The sequence below is a fragment of the Heterodontus francisci genome, chromosome 2, assembly GCF_036365525.1.
Source record: "Heterodontus francisci isolate sHetFra1 chromosome 2, sHetFra1.hap1, whole genome shotgun sequence".
In the NCBI taxonomy this organism is placed as follows: Eukaryota; Metazoa; Chordata; class Chondrichthyes; order Heterodontiformes; family Heterodontidae; genus Heterodontus; species Heterodontus francisci.
The window spans coordinates 201,546,352-201,562,203 of record NC_090372.1 but is presented as its reverse complement, the minus strand read 5'-3'; positions in this window follow the sequence as shown (position 1 = coordinate 201,562,203).

The window sequence follows — 15,852 nt, the reverse complement described above, 5'->3', positions numbered from 1 at the left end:
CCCTTGGAGCAAATGAGATTGAAGGGAGATTTGCTACAGGTATACAAGATTATGACAGATTTAGATAGGGTAGACAAAGAAAAGCTGTTCCCATTAGCTGATGGTACAAGGACTAGGGGACACAGATTTAAGGTTTTGGGCAGGAGATATGTAAGAATGAACTTGTTTTACACAGTTCGTCGTAATGACCTGGAACTCGCTGCTTACGAGGGTTGTGAAAGTGGAGACGATTAATGATTTCAAAAGGAAGTTGGATGGGCACTTGAGGGAAGTAAACTTACAGGGCTACAGGGATAGAGCTGAGGAATGGGACTGATTGAATTACTCTACAGAGGGCTGGCATGGACCTGATAGGTGGAATGGCCTCCTTCTATGCCGTTATGACTCCATGGGCTGGATTTTTAAAGCTCGCTGACTGTGGGAACAGAGGCGAATGTGATTTGAATATTGTGTTCTCGGAGGTCGGCACCGGGGCCTGCCGCCACCAGAATGCAACGCCATTTTTAAAGGGATGCCGGGAGGCAGGGAACAGGTTGGGCGCACTCCTCCAATTAAGTCCTTGTTGAGCTCAATAACGGGCTTTTCGGTATCAGTGAGCAATTTTTGAAGGCCGGGAATTGGAAAGATTCCATGGGGGGAAGATAACAGGGTTGTGAAGACATGGACAGTGTGGAGGGCCATGAGGGCTGTGGGAAGGTCTGATTGAAATAAATCAGAGGCAGCGAATAAAGCTCAGCTGCTTCAAATGTGCCTCAGTGTGGCTATTGCGGCAGCTACAAGAGTTAAATATCTCATTGGTAAGTGTCAGGAAACCAGAGAGGGACATGGGCCTGCTGGCATCACAGGGGCAGCTGGGGTTGGTAGGAGAAGGCCTGGTGAATGAACAAAGCCCAGTTGAGGGAGTTCAGGTGGCAACAGGCTACTCTGACAATGCACAGAGCATCCAGGTTGAGCTGTGCCAAACACAACCTCCTGGACAGCAGTAGGCCAGACGAGCACAGCAGGGGGCTGCAAGGGGAGGAAGGCACTACCCATAACATCGACTGCATAGCTCAAGAGTCAGCTACCTGCAAATAAAAGAGCACCAGTGCTGCAGGAGGCTGTGTCTATCCAGGCAGATAGTCTCAGTCCTATGTGCTCTGATCCACAATGACCTGAGGCCTCCTGGCCCCCTTGGCAGTCCTGTGCCTGCAGCTGTCAAGGTCTCCATCACCCTGAACTTCTGTGCAACTGGGTCATTCCAAGCGTCAGCTGTAGACCTAGGTGGCATCTTATTAGGCCATCAGGCAGGTCACAGATGCCCCTTTCAGGAGGGAAGAGACTACACCCACTTTGACACAGATGGACCTGTGCAGGCACTGAGGGCATTGGGTTCAGCATCCATCGCTCGATTCCCCCAGGTGTAGGGCATCATTGCTAGTTGTTTGGCCTGTTCAATCAGGTCCCAGATGTTCAGTTTCCTTCACTGCGACGCAATCAACTCGCACTTTCAGCAACTTGATACACAAAAAAAATTAAGAAATCTAAATGCACAACCGCAAGTCTAGCTAACGGTAGGTGCCAGTATATTCACTCCCAGAGCAAATTATGGCCCATTATTTTGGGTTACAGTATATGAGTAATTTGAATCATGCCATGTGGTAAGTATGATATGCTTGGGAGGGACTGTAGAACTGTGAATCCAAAGGCTCTCCACCACTGGGGTTTCCCTCACATTGGGCAGGATTTACGGAGTCCTCCGAGATGGGATTGGTGGCGGGAGGGCACAGAGTATCACAAAGGGTGGGGGTGGGGGTGGGGGGGGGGGGTGGTCGGAGGGGCAGGGTGCCCATCGCCTCCCCATCACCCAGCGATATTCCCGGGGGCGGAATAGGTCGACGATGGCCTTCCTGCCCAGAGGCTAAATGAGGCCCTTAAGTGTCCTATTAATGGCTAATTAATGGCCATATCCTGCTGTCACTGGGATCTTACCAGAGGCAGGGGAGCCTTTGCTGTGCGGGGAGTATGCCTTGTAAAATGAGGCGCTCTCCCTGCGGGCTTGGGGGTGTGTCCCTCCTCTGTGGGAAATTTGTAGCCCATGGTGGACCCCCACCGGGAACCAATTCACCCCCCGGGATCCCCCCTCCCTCTGGGCTTCAAGACCACCATACAGCCCCCCTCGCCAGTGCCTTCCGGATTGGCCCTGACAACCTGGTCTCACCTACCTCTTCCCCAGGATTACACCACTGGGCCTGGGTTCGAGGTCTCTGCTGTGCCGACAGTGGTCACCACTCCCGGTGGTGCTGCCGTTACTGCTGAGCAGCCAGCCCTCTGATTGGCCGGCAATTCCTGGAGGCAGGATCCATATCCCTTTAAAGTCTTTAAAGGGACAGGGATACTGCATCCTAAAACTTTGGCGCAAAAAGACCAGAGGATTGCTCCGCGGGGCTGAGAAAATGCAGAGGTGAGGTTCCCTCCACCTTTTCACCCAGGGCCGGGAGCCCCACCTCCAGCACAAAATCCAACCCATCATGTCTGGTTTTGTTATAGACTAATTGATAGAGATTGATTGCTCTGATTAGGCAACAACCCCAGGATAGTCGAAGGTGAGCTAAATGGACCTTCATCTCGCATTTCTATGTTACTATACACACATACATTCCAAGTTTACTGCTGGCCAATATATACAGTTGATGTAAGCCAGGGCAGGGCTGTAAACATTTTGATGGCACTCCTTATATATTAAAGAGATATTGAAAGAAAATGCAGAGTTTCACTTACTGTTCCTTCAATCTTGCTCTGATATGTAACAAGTTCGATTCCTGACACCAGATTACAGGTTGCAACAACTCTTGTTTCTTTTTAAAAGACCAAGTCCAGATATGCATCATATCTTTAAGCAGTAAACATACTTAGAAATAAAACAATATTGCCACATTTTCTTTCCAAGGGTAAGTATCATAGAAAATCATAGACATTTTCAACACAGAAGGAGGCCATTCGGCCCATCGTGTCCATGCCTGGTAAATGTAACCTTGCCATTGTTGTTTTCCAATCCTGATTCTCTTTACAACTTGTTAAGAAAAAACTTGAGATCTTTATAGCCTGTCACAAAACCATATCATTGATAATTGATTATGACAAGTATTATGAAGAAGACCCCGAAAGGATGTATTTCCTTCAAAACAACAGATGCCAGGTTGTTTTCATCCTGCCTCCACTGTTCCAATCATATCTGAAAACTATCTTGACTATCTATGGCCCTGAAAATAAGTCAGGAGTCACAAATCTTGCAAATCCTGCGATTTCAGCAAATGATTAAAGAGAGGCACCAGCTAAATTGTATTCCGACACATTAAATCCTAAAGCACTCGAGCAGTGCACAACTTTTAACCATTTCAGTATTTCTAGATACAGTATAAATTTGAAAGCTATCTATAAGTAAAAGTAAACAAAAACTTTAATCATAATAGGTTAAACTAAATCATAAATGAATGTCTCTGTCGAAACATAGAAAGTTTATGGCACTGAGGAGGTCATTGAGTCCATTGTGTCTGTGTCAACTAGGGTATCTTACTGATAGTTCAATATTTAAGAATACAATCTAATAGTTCTGTATCATAAAGAGACTTTATAAAAGCTTGATCAGGTGTTTCAAATGCAGCAGGTCATTTATCAATAAGAAGTCATCTGATTGATTGTTCTCCTGATTTGATTTCTAATATATTCTTAATCATTTAGTAGAATATTTTTTTCAAAGCTCCCTTTATAACCCAACACTGCTGCTTGGGAGTTAAACATGAAATTCATTTCAGCTTATAATTTAATTGATCATTATTCAATCTTTTTTTAAAGGCTCATTGATGGGGACTGGGTGCAGATTATTCAATACCATCTGTTCCTCTTGTATTTCAATTGCAGCATGCCAGGTAAATGTGAAATCATATTGATTGACTTAGTAAATGCAGATAGCAGCATATGGCTATCCATCAAGGCTGGAGTGGTGCTGTTTAAGCATTTATGTTGATATTGATGAATGGGATAAAGTTATTGACAAGTTTTATGTTGTAAGTATCTTACAAAACAGGATATGGTTTTCAAAGTATAACAGGGGTCCTGCCAGTGACTTTATCATTTATGTAATGTTTATATCAGAATATGGATACATGAATGATAATCAATTTCTAAATCCAAGAATGGCATGTTAGAGTAACTAAGGCAAAACTGTCTCCTTTGGCAGATTAGGTACCAAGAGGAAACAGATTTAAGGCAATTAGCAACAGGGCCAGGGGTGAGATTGTTTTTTTTTATGCAGCAAGTTGATATGATCTGGAATATACTGCCTGAAGTTATGGTAGAAGCTGATAATTGATGGGGGAGTAATGTGCAAGGCTATGGGTAAAGAGCAGGGGAGTGGGCCTAATTGGATAGCTCTTACAAAGAACCAGAACAAGCATGATGGACCGAATGGCCTCCTTCCGCACTGTAAGAATCTACAATTCTATAACAAGAGAAAGCTCAACTGCCGCCTTTATCATCTAATGAAAGTGAACCCAATTTTACAACATTTGCCAGTTCCGAAGAAGGGTCACTGACCTGAAACGTTAACTCTGCTTCCCTCTCCACAGATGCTGCCAGACCTGCTGAGTATTTCCAGCATTTCTTGTTTTTATTTCAGATTTCCAGCATCCACAGTATTTTGCTTTTATTTACATTTTTGATGATTGTTTTTGACTGCTTCAATGTGAATATAGACCTCTGTTTGCTCTTGTGAACTGAATTCAGAATCATTGAATTATTACAGCACAGGAGGAGGCTATTTGTCCCATCGTGTTTGCACTGGCTCTCCCCATAACCCTGCGCATTCTTCCTTTTTAGATAGCAGTTTAATTCCCTTTAGAATGCTTCAATTGACCCTGGCTCTACCACACTCTAAGGCAGCGCTTTCCAGATCTTAACCACTCGCAGCGTGAAGAAGTTTTTACTCATGTCGCTTTTGCTTCTTTTGCCAATTACTTTAAATCTGTGCCCTCTCGTTCTCGATTCTTTCATGAGTGGGAACTGTTTCTCCCTATCTCTTCTGTCCAGACCCCTTATAATTTTGAATACCTCTATCAAATCACCTCTCAGCCTTCTCTTTAAGGAAACAGTCCCATCTTCTCCAATCTATCTTCATAATTGAAGTTCCTCATCCCTGGGCCCATTCTTGTGAATCTTTTCTGTACTCTCTCTCCAATGCTTTCACATCTTTACTAAAGTGCAGCACCCAGAACTGGCGCAATACTCCAGCTGAGGTCAAAGTAGTGTCTCATATAAGTTCAACAGAACCTCCTTCCTGTTGTACTCTATGCCCCTATTAATATAGCCTAGGGTACTGTATGCTTTATTAACTGCTCTCTCAACCCACCCTGCCACCTTCAATGACGTATGCACATGCACACCATCCTGACTTGGAACTATATCGCCGTTCCTTCACTGTCGCTGGGTCAAAATCCTGGAACTCCCTTCCTAACAGCACTGTGGGTGTACCTACCCCAGACGGACTGCAGCAGTTCAAGAAGGCAGCTCACCACCACCTTCTCAAGGGCAATTAGCGATGGGCAATAAATGTTGGCCTAGCCAGTGACTCCCACAGCCCAGGAATGAGTCCAAAAAAAACACCCAGGTCGCTCTGCTCCTGTACCCCCTTTAGAGTTGTACTCTTTCTTCATCTTTTATTTTCTCTCCATGTTCTTCCTACCAACATGAATCACTTCACATTTCTCCGCAATAAACTTCCACTTGTCCGCCCATTCTACCAACTTGTCTATGTTCTTTTGGAGTTCTACACTATCCACCTCACAGTTCACAATGCTTCCAGTTTTGTATCATCCGCAAACTTTGAAATTGTGCCCTGTACACCACAGTCTTGGTCATTAATATATATCAGGAAAAGCAAGGGTCCCAACACTGACTCCTGGGGAACTCCACTACAAACCTTCCTCCAGCCCGAAAAACATCCATTAACCACCACTCTCTGTTTTCTGTCGCACAGCCAATTTCATATCCATGTTGCTATTTTCTCTTTTAGTATATGAGCTAATATAATATAACCAGCAGTATTGCCTTCATCAACCCTCTCTGTTACTTCTCCAGCAAGTTAGTTAAACATGATTTTCTCTTGACAAACCCGTGCTGGTTTTCCTTAATTAGCTCGCATTTGTCCATGTGACTATTAATTTTGTCCGAATATTGTTTCTAGAAGTTTCCCCACTACTGAAGTTAAACTGACTGGCCTGGCCTGTATATGCTGGGCTTATCTTTACACCCATTTTTGAACAAGGGTGTAACATTTGCAATTCTCCAGTCCATTGGCATCACCCCTGAGTCTTAAGACTGGAAATTTCTGGCCAGTGCCTCTGCAATTTTCACTCTCACTTCCCTCAGTATCTTAGGATGCATCTCATCGGTCCTGGTGCTTTATCAACTTTAAGTATAGACAGCCTTTCTAATACCTCCTCTTTGTCAATTTTAAATCCTTCCAGTGTATTAATTAACTCCTCTTTCACCATGGCCTGGGTTGCATCTTCTTCCTTAGTAAATACAGATGCAAAGTATTCATTTTGCACGTCAGCTATTCCCCTGCTTCTATGTGTAAATCCCCTTTTTGGTTCCTAACCAGCTCTACTCCTTTTACCACCGTTTAATGATTTATATGCCTATAGAAGTCTTTGGGATTCCCTGTTATTTTTGCTGCCAGTCTCTTTTCATACCCCCACTTTGTTTCTCTTATTTGCTTTTTCACTTCCCCTCTGAACCTTCTACATTTATACTGTGGGTGGCACAGTGGCGCAGTGGTTAGCACCGCAGCCTCACAGCTCCAGGGACCTGGGTTCAATTCTGGGTACTGCCTGTGCAGAGTTTGCAAGTTCTTCCTGTGACCGTGTGGGTTTTCGCCGGGTGCTATGGTTTCCTCCCACTGCCAAAGACTTGCAGGTGATAGGTAAATTGGCCATTATAAATTGCCCCTAGTGTAGGTAGGTGGTAGGGAATATGGGATTGCTGTAGGGTTAGTATAAATGGGTGGTTGTTGGTTGGCACAGACTCAGTGGGCCGAAGGGCCTGTTTCAGTGCTGTATCTCTAAATAAAAAATAAATAAATACTGGTTCTGCATTGAATTAGCCACCTGACATCTGTCATAAGCACACTTTTTCTTCTTCATCTTAGTCTCTATCTCTTTTGTCATCCAGGGAGCTATGGATTTGTTTGCCCTACCTTTCCCCGTTGAGGGAATATATCTTGACTATACCCGAACTATCTCTTCTTGAAGATAGCCCATTGTTCAGCTATCATTTTTCCTGCCAACCTTTGATTCCAATTTATTCAGCCCACATCCGTTCTTACCCCATTGATGCTGGATTTCCTCCAGTTAATTATTCGTACTCTAGATTGTTCTTTGTCTTTTTCCAGAGACAAACTGATATTTGATCCACTTGGCCCACCTCATTCCCAAGAACCAATTCCAGCAGCGCCTCCCCTCTTATTTATTCACCATTTAAAAAAAAATGAAAACCTCAAGACTCATAAGGGGCAGGACTTGGTCCTGTGGCAGTCGTGTAACATGTGCTACAGCCTGTCCCATTTCCCTTTCCCGTGACGTCAATAGCCTGTTTTGTGCTTCTGCCCAAGACCCATTTCAACTCCGGAGTGTAAGGAATTGAAAGAAGTAAAAGGTTAAGGTAAGATAAATCTGGAAATTGCGATTTGGTCACAAGCAAGCTTGGATTTTAAACACCAGACAATTGTCGGGGGGGTGGGGGGTGGCGGGTAGTAACACAGTCTGACAAACGGTCAACAGTTTTGAGATACTGAGAAAGAATATGTTAGAGTAAGAATATTGGAGGGCTGAATTTTACCAGCCCTAAGGGGATGGGCTAGGAGGCGGGCGTGGGGGGGGGGGGAGGGGCGGAAGCTGTAAAATGGCGAGGGTAGGCGGGATGGAGTGCCTGTTGTCCTCCTGCCGTCATGCCATTTTACCAGCAGTGGTGAAGGTTAAGGATGGCCCTCCAGCCCAGGGGCCAATTGAGTCACCTATGTGGCAATTAAGAGCTTCTTCCCGCTACTACTGACATTTTACAAGCAGCTGGTGGGCCCTCTGGCATCAGGGAAGCTGCCTGGTGAACCCTAGTAGCTTTCCTGTGGGCTCAGAGAGAGGGGGGCCCTCCTATTTGGGCATTCTGTGGCTCACGGCCCCAAGTGGCTATTGATGCCCCCTGCCTGACTGGCCCCAGTGCCCCCAGACCCCACTTAGCTGGTGGTCTGCTCCCATGGCATCCTCTCTTCTAGGCACAGTCCCAGCAGTGGCTACTGCTCCCGGTGGTGCTGCTGAGCTGCCAGCCCTCCAATTGGAAAGCAGGTCCTGGGTCAAAGGCCCATCCTTTAAAGGAATGGAATCCCCAATGGCAACTAATTAGTTGCCGGATGGCAAAAAGTGTGGCTGGGGGCCCACAAGCTGAGGGAGGGTTGCCCCAGGCTTTCAAGCTCATTGTCAGGGCCCCTGCAGCATGGATAAAATTCCTGTCAGAGAGTGCAATGGAACTTGATTACAAAAGTAAAGATGCAAGGAGGTGGAAGACCATCTGGATGATGCATTAATAGCTCAAGTGCACAGGAGAGAAACTTTTGTGAAGGACAAAAAAAATGCCGTGAGGCTAGAATAGGGGAGGTGTTACCTGTTGGACAGCCAGCATTATTGTGTATCTTGCCCAGGAATGTAAGCGAAGGTTTAGAGGAGCCGTTAAAGATATGAAAGCAGTATTCAAATCTTTGATGGACTTCGGTGTTGTACAGTTTAATTGTTGTCGCAAGGAGAAAAATGTTTGAAAGGAAAGAGAAAACTGAGTTTCTGGGAGGTAGTTTTACCAAATGAGAAGGTGTAGGGGTTCCATCCGAGATCAGAGGAGATAGTGAGGCCAATAATGGCAAGAGATAAAGGGCCAAGAGTGCAGATGTAACTGCTATTGATTTAGACTTACAAGAGACATGAAACAACTGTAGGGTTTAATCCCGAATACAACACATACTGTGGGGGACATCAGATCCAGGAGTCTGCCCTTGTGTTTTTGAAGTGTTGAAAGAAAGAAAATGATCACTACCTGATTGAAGAGTATGGAAAGGATCAGGATGCACTGATTCAAGATTTGCAGAACAAAAGAAATGAATCCAGTAGGGATCTGAAGGACGTCACGGATATAGAGTGAAATTATCAGAAAATGAACGAATAAGGTTGGATGCTGAGTGGAGGAAACCATAAAGGAGGAAGATAATGGAAGAGAGAATTGGGAAGTAATCAGAGGAAAATCAACCAAACCTAATATAGTGCTTTTCACAGTATCATTACAAAGCCAAATTTGACACGGAGCCACATAAGGAGATATTAGGGCAAATGACTAAAAACTTGGTTATAGAGGTGAGTTTTAAGGAGGAAAGAGTGGTGGAGATTGCTTAGGGAGGGAATTTCAGAGCTTAGAGCCTTAGCAGCTGAAGGCATGACCACCAATGAGATAGAACAATTTGTGAGCAAGCATCAAAAATCACATCATAAGAAAGTCTGTATGTTTTCAATATCTATTTATGAGATGTGGTTGCTTTAAATGTGTTTTGTTGCATGGTTTAACTTCAGATGATAGTGTTAAATGAATGATAAAATAACTGTGACTCACTGCTGATCCACCCGCCAGCCCCCATCTGATCTCTCACCTTCTCTCACCCCAGATTTATCTGTGGGCAACTCGCAGACCAAAATTTAACAGACCCCAACTGATGAGCAACACTAGGCCACTAGACTGGCCTCTGCAGCCTGCTGGTACTATGGTGGTGAGTCCCAAGGAGAAGTTTAGCTTTGGCATGCCATCATTACATGCGGCTGGCATTGTACCAGCACTGGAGCTCTAAGGAACTTTGCTCCAATGTCTCTGGGTTTGGGTACGAACATGCAGGGAAAGACCAGCTGATTCATAAGCCTACCCCACAACAATAATGGTCAGAGCATCATGACTAAACACTTCTTCCCTCCATGCAACCCACCACCCCGCCCCAACCCCCACCTGTCTCCCCGCACTCCCACAGCCATGTAATCTGGGAGAGTAAAAAAGAGAGAAAAAACCCAGAGTCAATAAGGGAAAAAGTACTCTGGAAAATACCTTTTCGTCCTCTCAGGCGATCAAAGTCAGTCCAGGAGATCACATGGATCAAGTGTTATCTATAAAGATATATGAACCTAATTTGTTAAATAAAAATGAGTAAAGATAGCAGGGCAGGTTGTGTGTATCAGGTGTAGCATGTGGGAACTAGTGGACACCAGTGTGATCTATAGCAACCACATCTTCAGTAAGCACTTGCAGCTTGAGGAACTTCGGCTCAGAGTTGATGAGCTGGAGTCCAAAGTTTCAGACATGCGATGCATTAGAGAAGGGGAAAGTTACCTAGACACTTTGTTCCAGGAGGCAGTCACACCCCTTAAACTGGGTTCTTCAGATTTGGTCAGTGGTCAAGAACAGGAGGATGTGACTATGGGTGAGGCAGGTATGGGGATCCAGAAGGTAGCACTGGAGGAGCCTCGGCCCTTACAACTGTCCAACAGGTTCAATGTTCTTGCAGCTTGTGTTGACGAGAGCAGGGACTGCAGGCAGGAAGAGGAAACTGACCACAGCACCGTGATACAGGGGACCATTCAAGTGGGGGAGTTAAAGCAATGTAGTTGTAGCAGGGGACAGTATAGCTAGGGGGATAGATACGGTTCTCTGCAGCCGAGAGAGTGAGTCCAGACGGCTGTGTTGCCATCTTTTCTTATGATGTCATCTCTGTCCCACTGGTCCAGTTCCCCCTTGAAGGACACGCACAGAATTTGGTGAAGACGGCAGAGGTCCCGCTGCCGGTGCTGAAAGCAGGAGGTGACCCCACTTTGTCTGGCAGCGTGACCCAGGGAGGCATTTTTCCGGCAGCAGCCAATTAAATAGCCGCCAGCATTGCTGTCATCCATTTAAGGATGGTGGCCTAGCCCCAAGAGCTGCCGGCCCAATCAAGGGGCCAAAACTCAACTGCCCCACTGCTAGCGGTGCCCATTGCTGAGGCTGCAACACCAGGGAGAGGGTGCCTCAATGGTCGGGTGCCCTCGAAGAAAGGTAAGTGGGGTTGGGGGATGCCTATGCCAGCAAAGGGGGAGCTTGCTGAATGTTGGTGGCACCATTGTTGTGAGGGCAGCCATTGCTGCTTGGGGCCCCTATGTGGGCCACGGAGTGCCAATAAAGGAGGGATCTCCCCCTTCAGAACCCGCTGGGAGGCCACCAGGTTTCACTGGACAGTCTCCCCATGTGGCGGCAGGCCTCCCTGATGCAAATAAAATGCCGACAGAGATGGGAAGTGGCCCTTAATTGGTCAGTTAAGTGGGTCAATTGGCTTCCTCTGCCAACTTTTCATCTGCTGGCAAAGTAGCTTGGCAGAGGGAAGACATCAGGCGCCCCAATGCATTCCCGCATCATTTTTCGAGCCTTCCTGCCTCCCGGCCCATCACCAAAGAGCCCAGAAAATTTTGGCCATTGAGTTAGCACCCACCACACTTGCTGGTAATTTTAGGAATGAGAAATTTCCCATTGGCTTCTTCTTCCAGACCAGTCCGACTTTTAAAAAATCGCAGCCGTCAGTTTCACAGCTGACAGGTGCTTAGAGCAGAGACATTCCGAACTTTCAACAAGTTTGGGGTTTTCCGGCCGGTTTCAACTTTTTCAAAAAAAGCCCGCCGGAAACCATGAACTTGTGCAAGGTTCAGAAGCTCTTTCTCTGCTCTAAGCACCTGTCAGCTGTGAAACGGACGGCTCCGATTTTTTAAAAAAATGGACCAACTACAAAGCTGCTCAGCAGAGACTTCCTGCACTCAGTGAGAGAGGTGGGGGACGGTGGGGGAGGGGGGGGGAGAGAGAGGACAGGGGGAAGGAGAGAAAGAGAGAGGAAGGGGAGAACAGGGGAGAGAGAGAGAAAGGGAGGGGAGAAAATTGGGGGAGAGAGAGAGGGAGGGGGACTAGGGAGAGAGAGAGAGAGAGAGGGGAGGGGAACAATGGGGGAGGGAGGGATGAATAGTGGGGAGAGAAAGAGGGAGGGGGAACAGGGGAAGAGAGAGAGAGGGAGAGGGAACAGGGGGTGAGAGAGGGAGGTGGGAACAGGGGGAGGGAGAGAGAGAGGGAGGGGGAACAGGGGGACGAGAGGGAGGGAGAACAGGGGAAGAGAGAGAGGGGGAAACAAGGGGGTGAGGGGGAACAGAGGGAGGGAGAGAAAACAGAGAGAGACGGGGGCAGAGAGAGAGAGGGAAAGAAAGTGAGGGGGACAACACAGAGGGGAGGAATGACACAGAGAGGGGGGAAATGACACAAAGGGGGGATAACAGACAGGGGGACACAGAGAGGGAGGGGGAGAGAGACACACAGACACAGAGAGAGAGAAGTGAGTGAGAGAACGATCAAGATCACTCCTGACAGATGGGCATCCATCTGGAATACTCGCATTGCTACAACAAGTGTCCAGGCAAACAGTAGCTACTGTGCAAGGTAAAAAATGCCAGGTATCTCACTAAATCCATGTCCAACATAGTGACAAGAAAGTAAGTCAATAAATTAGTCTTCTCATTTAAAGCTTCTTCACAATAATGCATCTTTGTTGTTGTTTAGATTAATAGTACGATAAATGTTTTAATGCCTTTATCTTTCCGAAATTGTAATGTGGCCCTCCCATGTGAAAATGTTGGACAGCCCTGCTTCAAGCCTTTAACCTTGTGTTTTAAAATAACCTAGCAGCAAAAGTAATTACAAAAGTAATTCCCATTGGCATTGCATATTTTGCTTGTTCGCTAGAGAATACAGGTGTGCTGCTCTCCATTGATGTTTGCATGGTTAGCTACTTTATTTATAGGGAGAAATGTGTTTTAAATTGGACTGTGTTTTGATGGCATTAGGTTAGCTATATACTTTATATACAGATTAATTTCCCCCATGTCTGTGTCTGAGTTAATAATTTTGTCAAATATCCATGGTGCAACATGTCAGTACCTATCCCTGAATAAGCAACCTCTAATTCTGCTTCAGTTGGTTTTGGTGTTGTCTGCATCCTAGATCAGAGGTACCAGCATTGTGAGATAACAAAGATAAGAATCCATACTTTTCTCCTTTTGTAGCGATTATCATGGCTTTCTTCACTAATAATCTGTTTAGATACTGAAACTAATTACACAGCCAGAAATTGCTGTAAGCTTGAAATTTTAAGATAAAATTTTCAACGTGCCAAAATGTTTTCTCAGAATGAATCACCTTTTATGTTTTTCTAAATCAGTTCAGTGGAGAGAAAAAAAATTCTTGAAGTGTTCTTAATGATTTCATGACAGACAATATTGAGTAAGAAGCTTCAAATAGTGGAGCATATCTCAAGAGGAACAGAGCTAGATAGAGTAGGCATTCAACTTCAGTGTAAATTTGTAGCATGCCAAGGATAGTGTCGGTGTCTAAAGATCGCAAACTGGGGATGCAATAGAATAAAGTAGAAACAAGCAAAAAAAAAGTGTAGAATGGAGAATGCCCCATTCACTCTATGATTCTTAAGGGGCTTAACAGGGTAGATGCTGGGATGATGATTCCCCTGGCTGGGGAGGCTAGAACTAGGAGCAGGATTTTGTTGTGCCCTTGGAGATGGGGTGGGGGCAAACAAAATGGCACGGGGTACCATTCCTGACATCGCCCAGGCTTCTGCCCACTTTGTCCAGGGTGGGAAAAGCCGAGGACGGCCTTCCCGCCCTGGGCCAATTGAGCCCTTAAGTGGCTAATTAATGGTCACTCAAAGGCCTCTTCCAACCTCCACTTCAATTTTGTGGAAGGCAGAGGGCCCGCAGCCATCTGATGCTCCCAAGAAAAGCCTGGTGTCCTCCTAGCAGGATTGGGGGGGTTCCCACCTTTGGGGGAAATCTAGGACGCCCTGTAGTGCCCCCTCAGCAGTGATGGCCACCCACTGGGAAGACCTCCCACACCCTCACACCCTCATCAACCCTCACACCCCCCCTCCCCACCATCACTTGGGCCTGCCTGAATGGCACTGGCGACCCCGTCCCCATTTACCTCTCCTCATTCTTCCGCACTGCAGGGACTCCTGCAATACTGGCAATGGCCACCGCTCCCGGTGTTTATTTTTTTATATTCTTTTAAGAGATATGGACAGCGCTGGCTAGGCCAGCATTTATTGCCCACCCATAATTGCTCTGGAGAAGGTGGTGGTGAGCTGCCATCTTGAACCACTGCAGTCCATCTGGTGCAAGTACACCTACAGTGCTGTTGGGAAGGGAGTTCCAGGATTTTTATCCAATGACAATGAAGGAACGGCGATATAGTTCCAAGTCAGGATGGTGTGTGGTGTTATGAATGAGGTGGGAGGAGTGCACTGTCTTTTCTAGTTCCAGTTCTCCACAGGTCACAACATATATTTAAATGTTTACCCAGTTGCCGATATTGTCATTCGTATTCTCTATTCTTTATCCCAGAATAAAATTATCAGTTTATTATAAAAACAAGATTTATCCAGTAATGACACAAAGTACTAACACACAGATTGAAATATGAAGTTTCCTTTTTAAATACACACACACTAAAAAAAATAAAGAAATTCTCTGCAGAGCTCTGTTCCAAAAAAGGACAAAAAAAGAGAGAATACTTTGGCCAAATACTTGCTAATTCTTGCAGGAAAAAAAGATATGGAAGGATATCCGTTGTCCCTTTTGGTCTGGCGTCCAGGTGTACGGAGATGGGTCACTGAGATCTTTTCAGAAGCAGTTCGTTCTGGAGATGTTGAGAATTGGTCTAGTTGGCTTTCCAGGAGAACTGTCGCATCAGGGATTTTGGCTATCACAATGAATATGCAGGGTTTCTCAGTGACAGGAGGAAAGAGGTGAGTTGGGTATTTTTTCCTTGGCAAGCTGATCTTCAACTGCTTTCAACAACAGTCCATACCCCAAATGAACCAAAACAACATCTCAAAAGCAAAACCCCAAACAGCGAGTCAGAACCTCCTGCCTCTCATAAATCTTGACATGTCAACTTCTCAGTAAACATCTCCCCAAGTCACCAAGGTTTCTGGTGTTTATTAAGATTAAGGCATGTGACATCCAGTAAAGGTTGTTTTCAAATACAAAATCTCAACTGTCCTTTCAGTGCACTTTCATTACAGTGGCTTAGAGGGTAACTTGCAGGCAGTGGTGTTCCCATGCGTCTGTTACCTTATCCTTCTAGGTGGAAGAGTTTGCGGGTTTGGAGGATGCTGTCGAAGGAGGCTTGGTGAGTTGTTGCAGTGCATCTTGTAGATGATACACATTGCTGCCATTGTGCTTCAGTGGTGGAGGGAGTTAATGTTTAAAGTGGTGGATGGGGTGTCGAGCAAGTGGGCTGCTTTGTCCTGGATAGTGTCAAACTTCCTGAGTGTTGTTGAAGCCACACTCAGCCAGGCAGGTGGAGAGTATTCCAACGCGCTCTTGACTTGTGCCTTGTAAGTGGTGGACAGGTTCTGGGGAGTCAGGAGGTGGGTTACCCGCCACAGAATTCCCAGCCTCAGATCTGCTCTTGTACCCACAATATTTATGTGGCTGCTCTAGTTCGGTTTCTAGTCAATGGTAACCCCCAGGATGTTGATAGTGGGGGATTCAGTGATGCTAATACCATTGAATGTCAGGAGGAAGTGGTTTGATTCTCTCTGTCTCTTTTTGGAGATGGTCATTGCCTGGCAGTTGTATGGCACAAATGTTACTTGCCACTTATCAGCCCAAGCCTGAATGTTGTCCAGGCCTTGCTGCAAATGGACACGGACTGCTT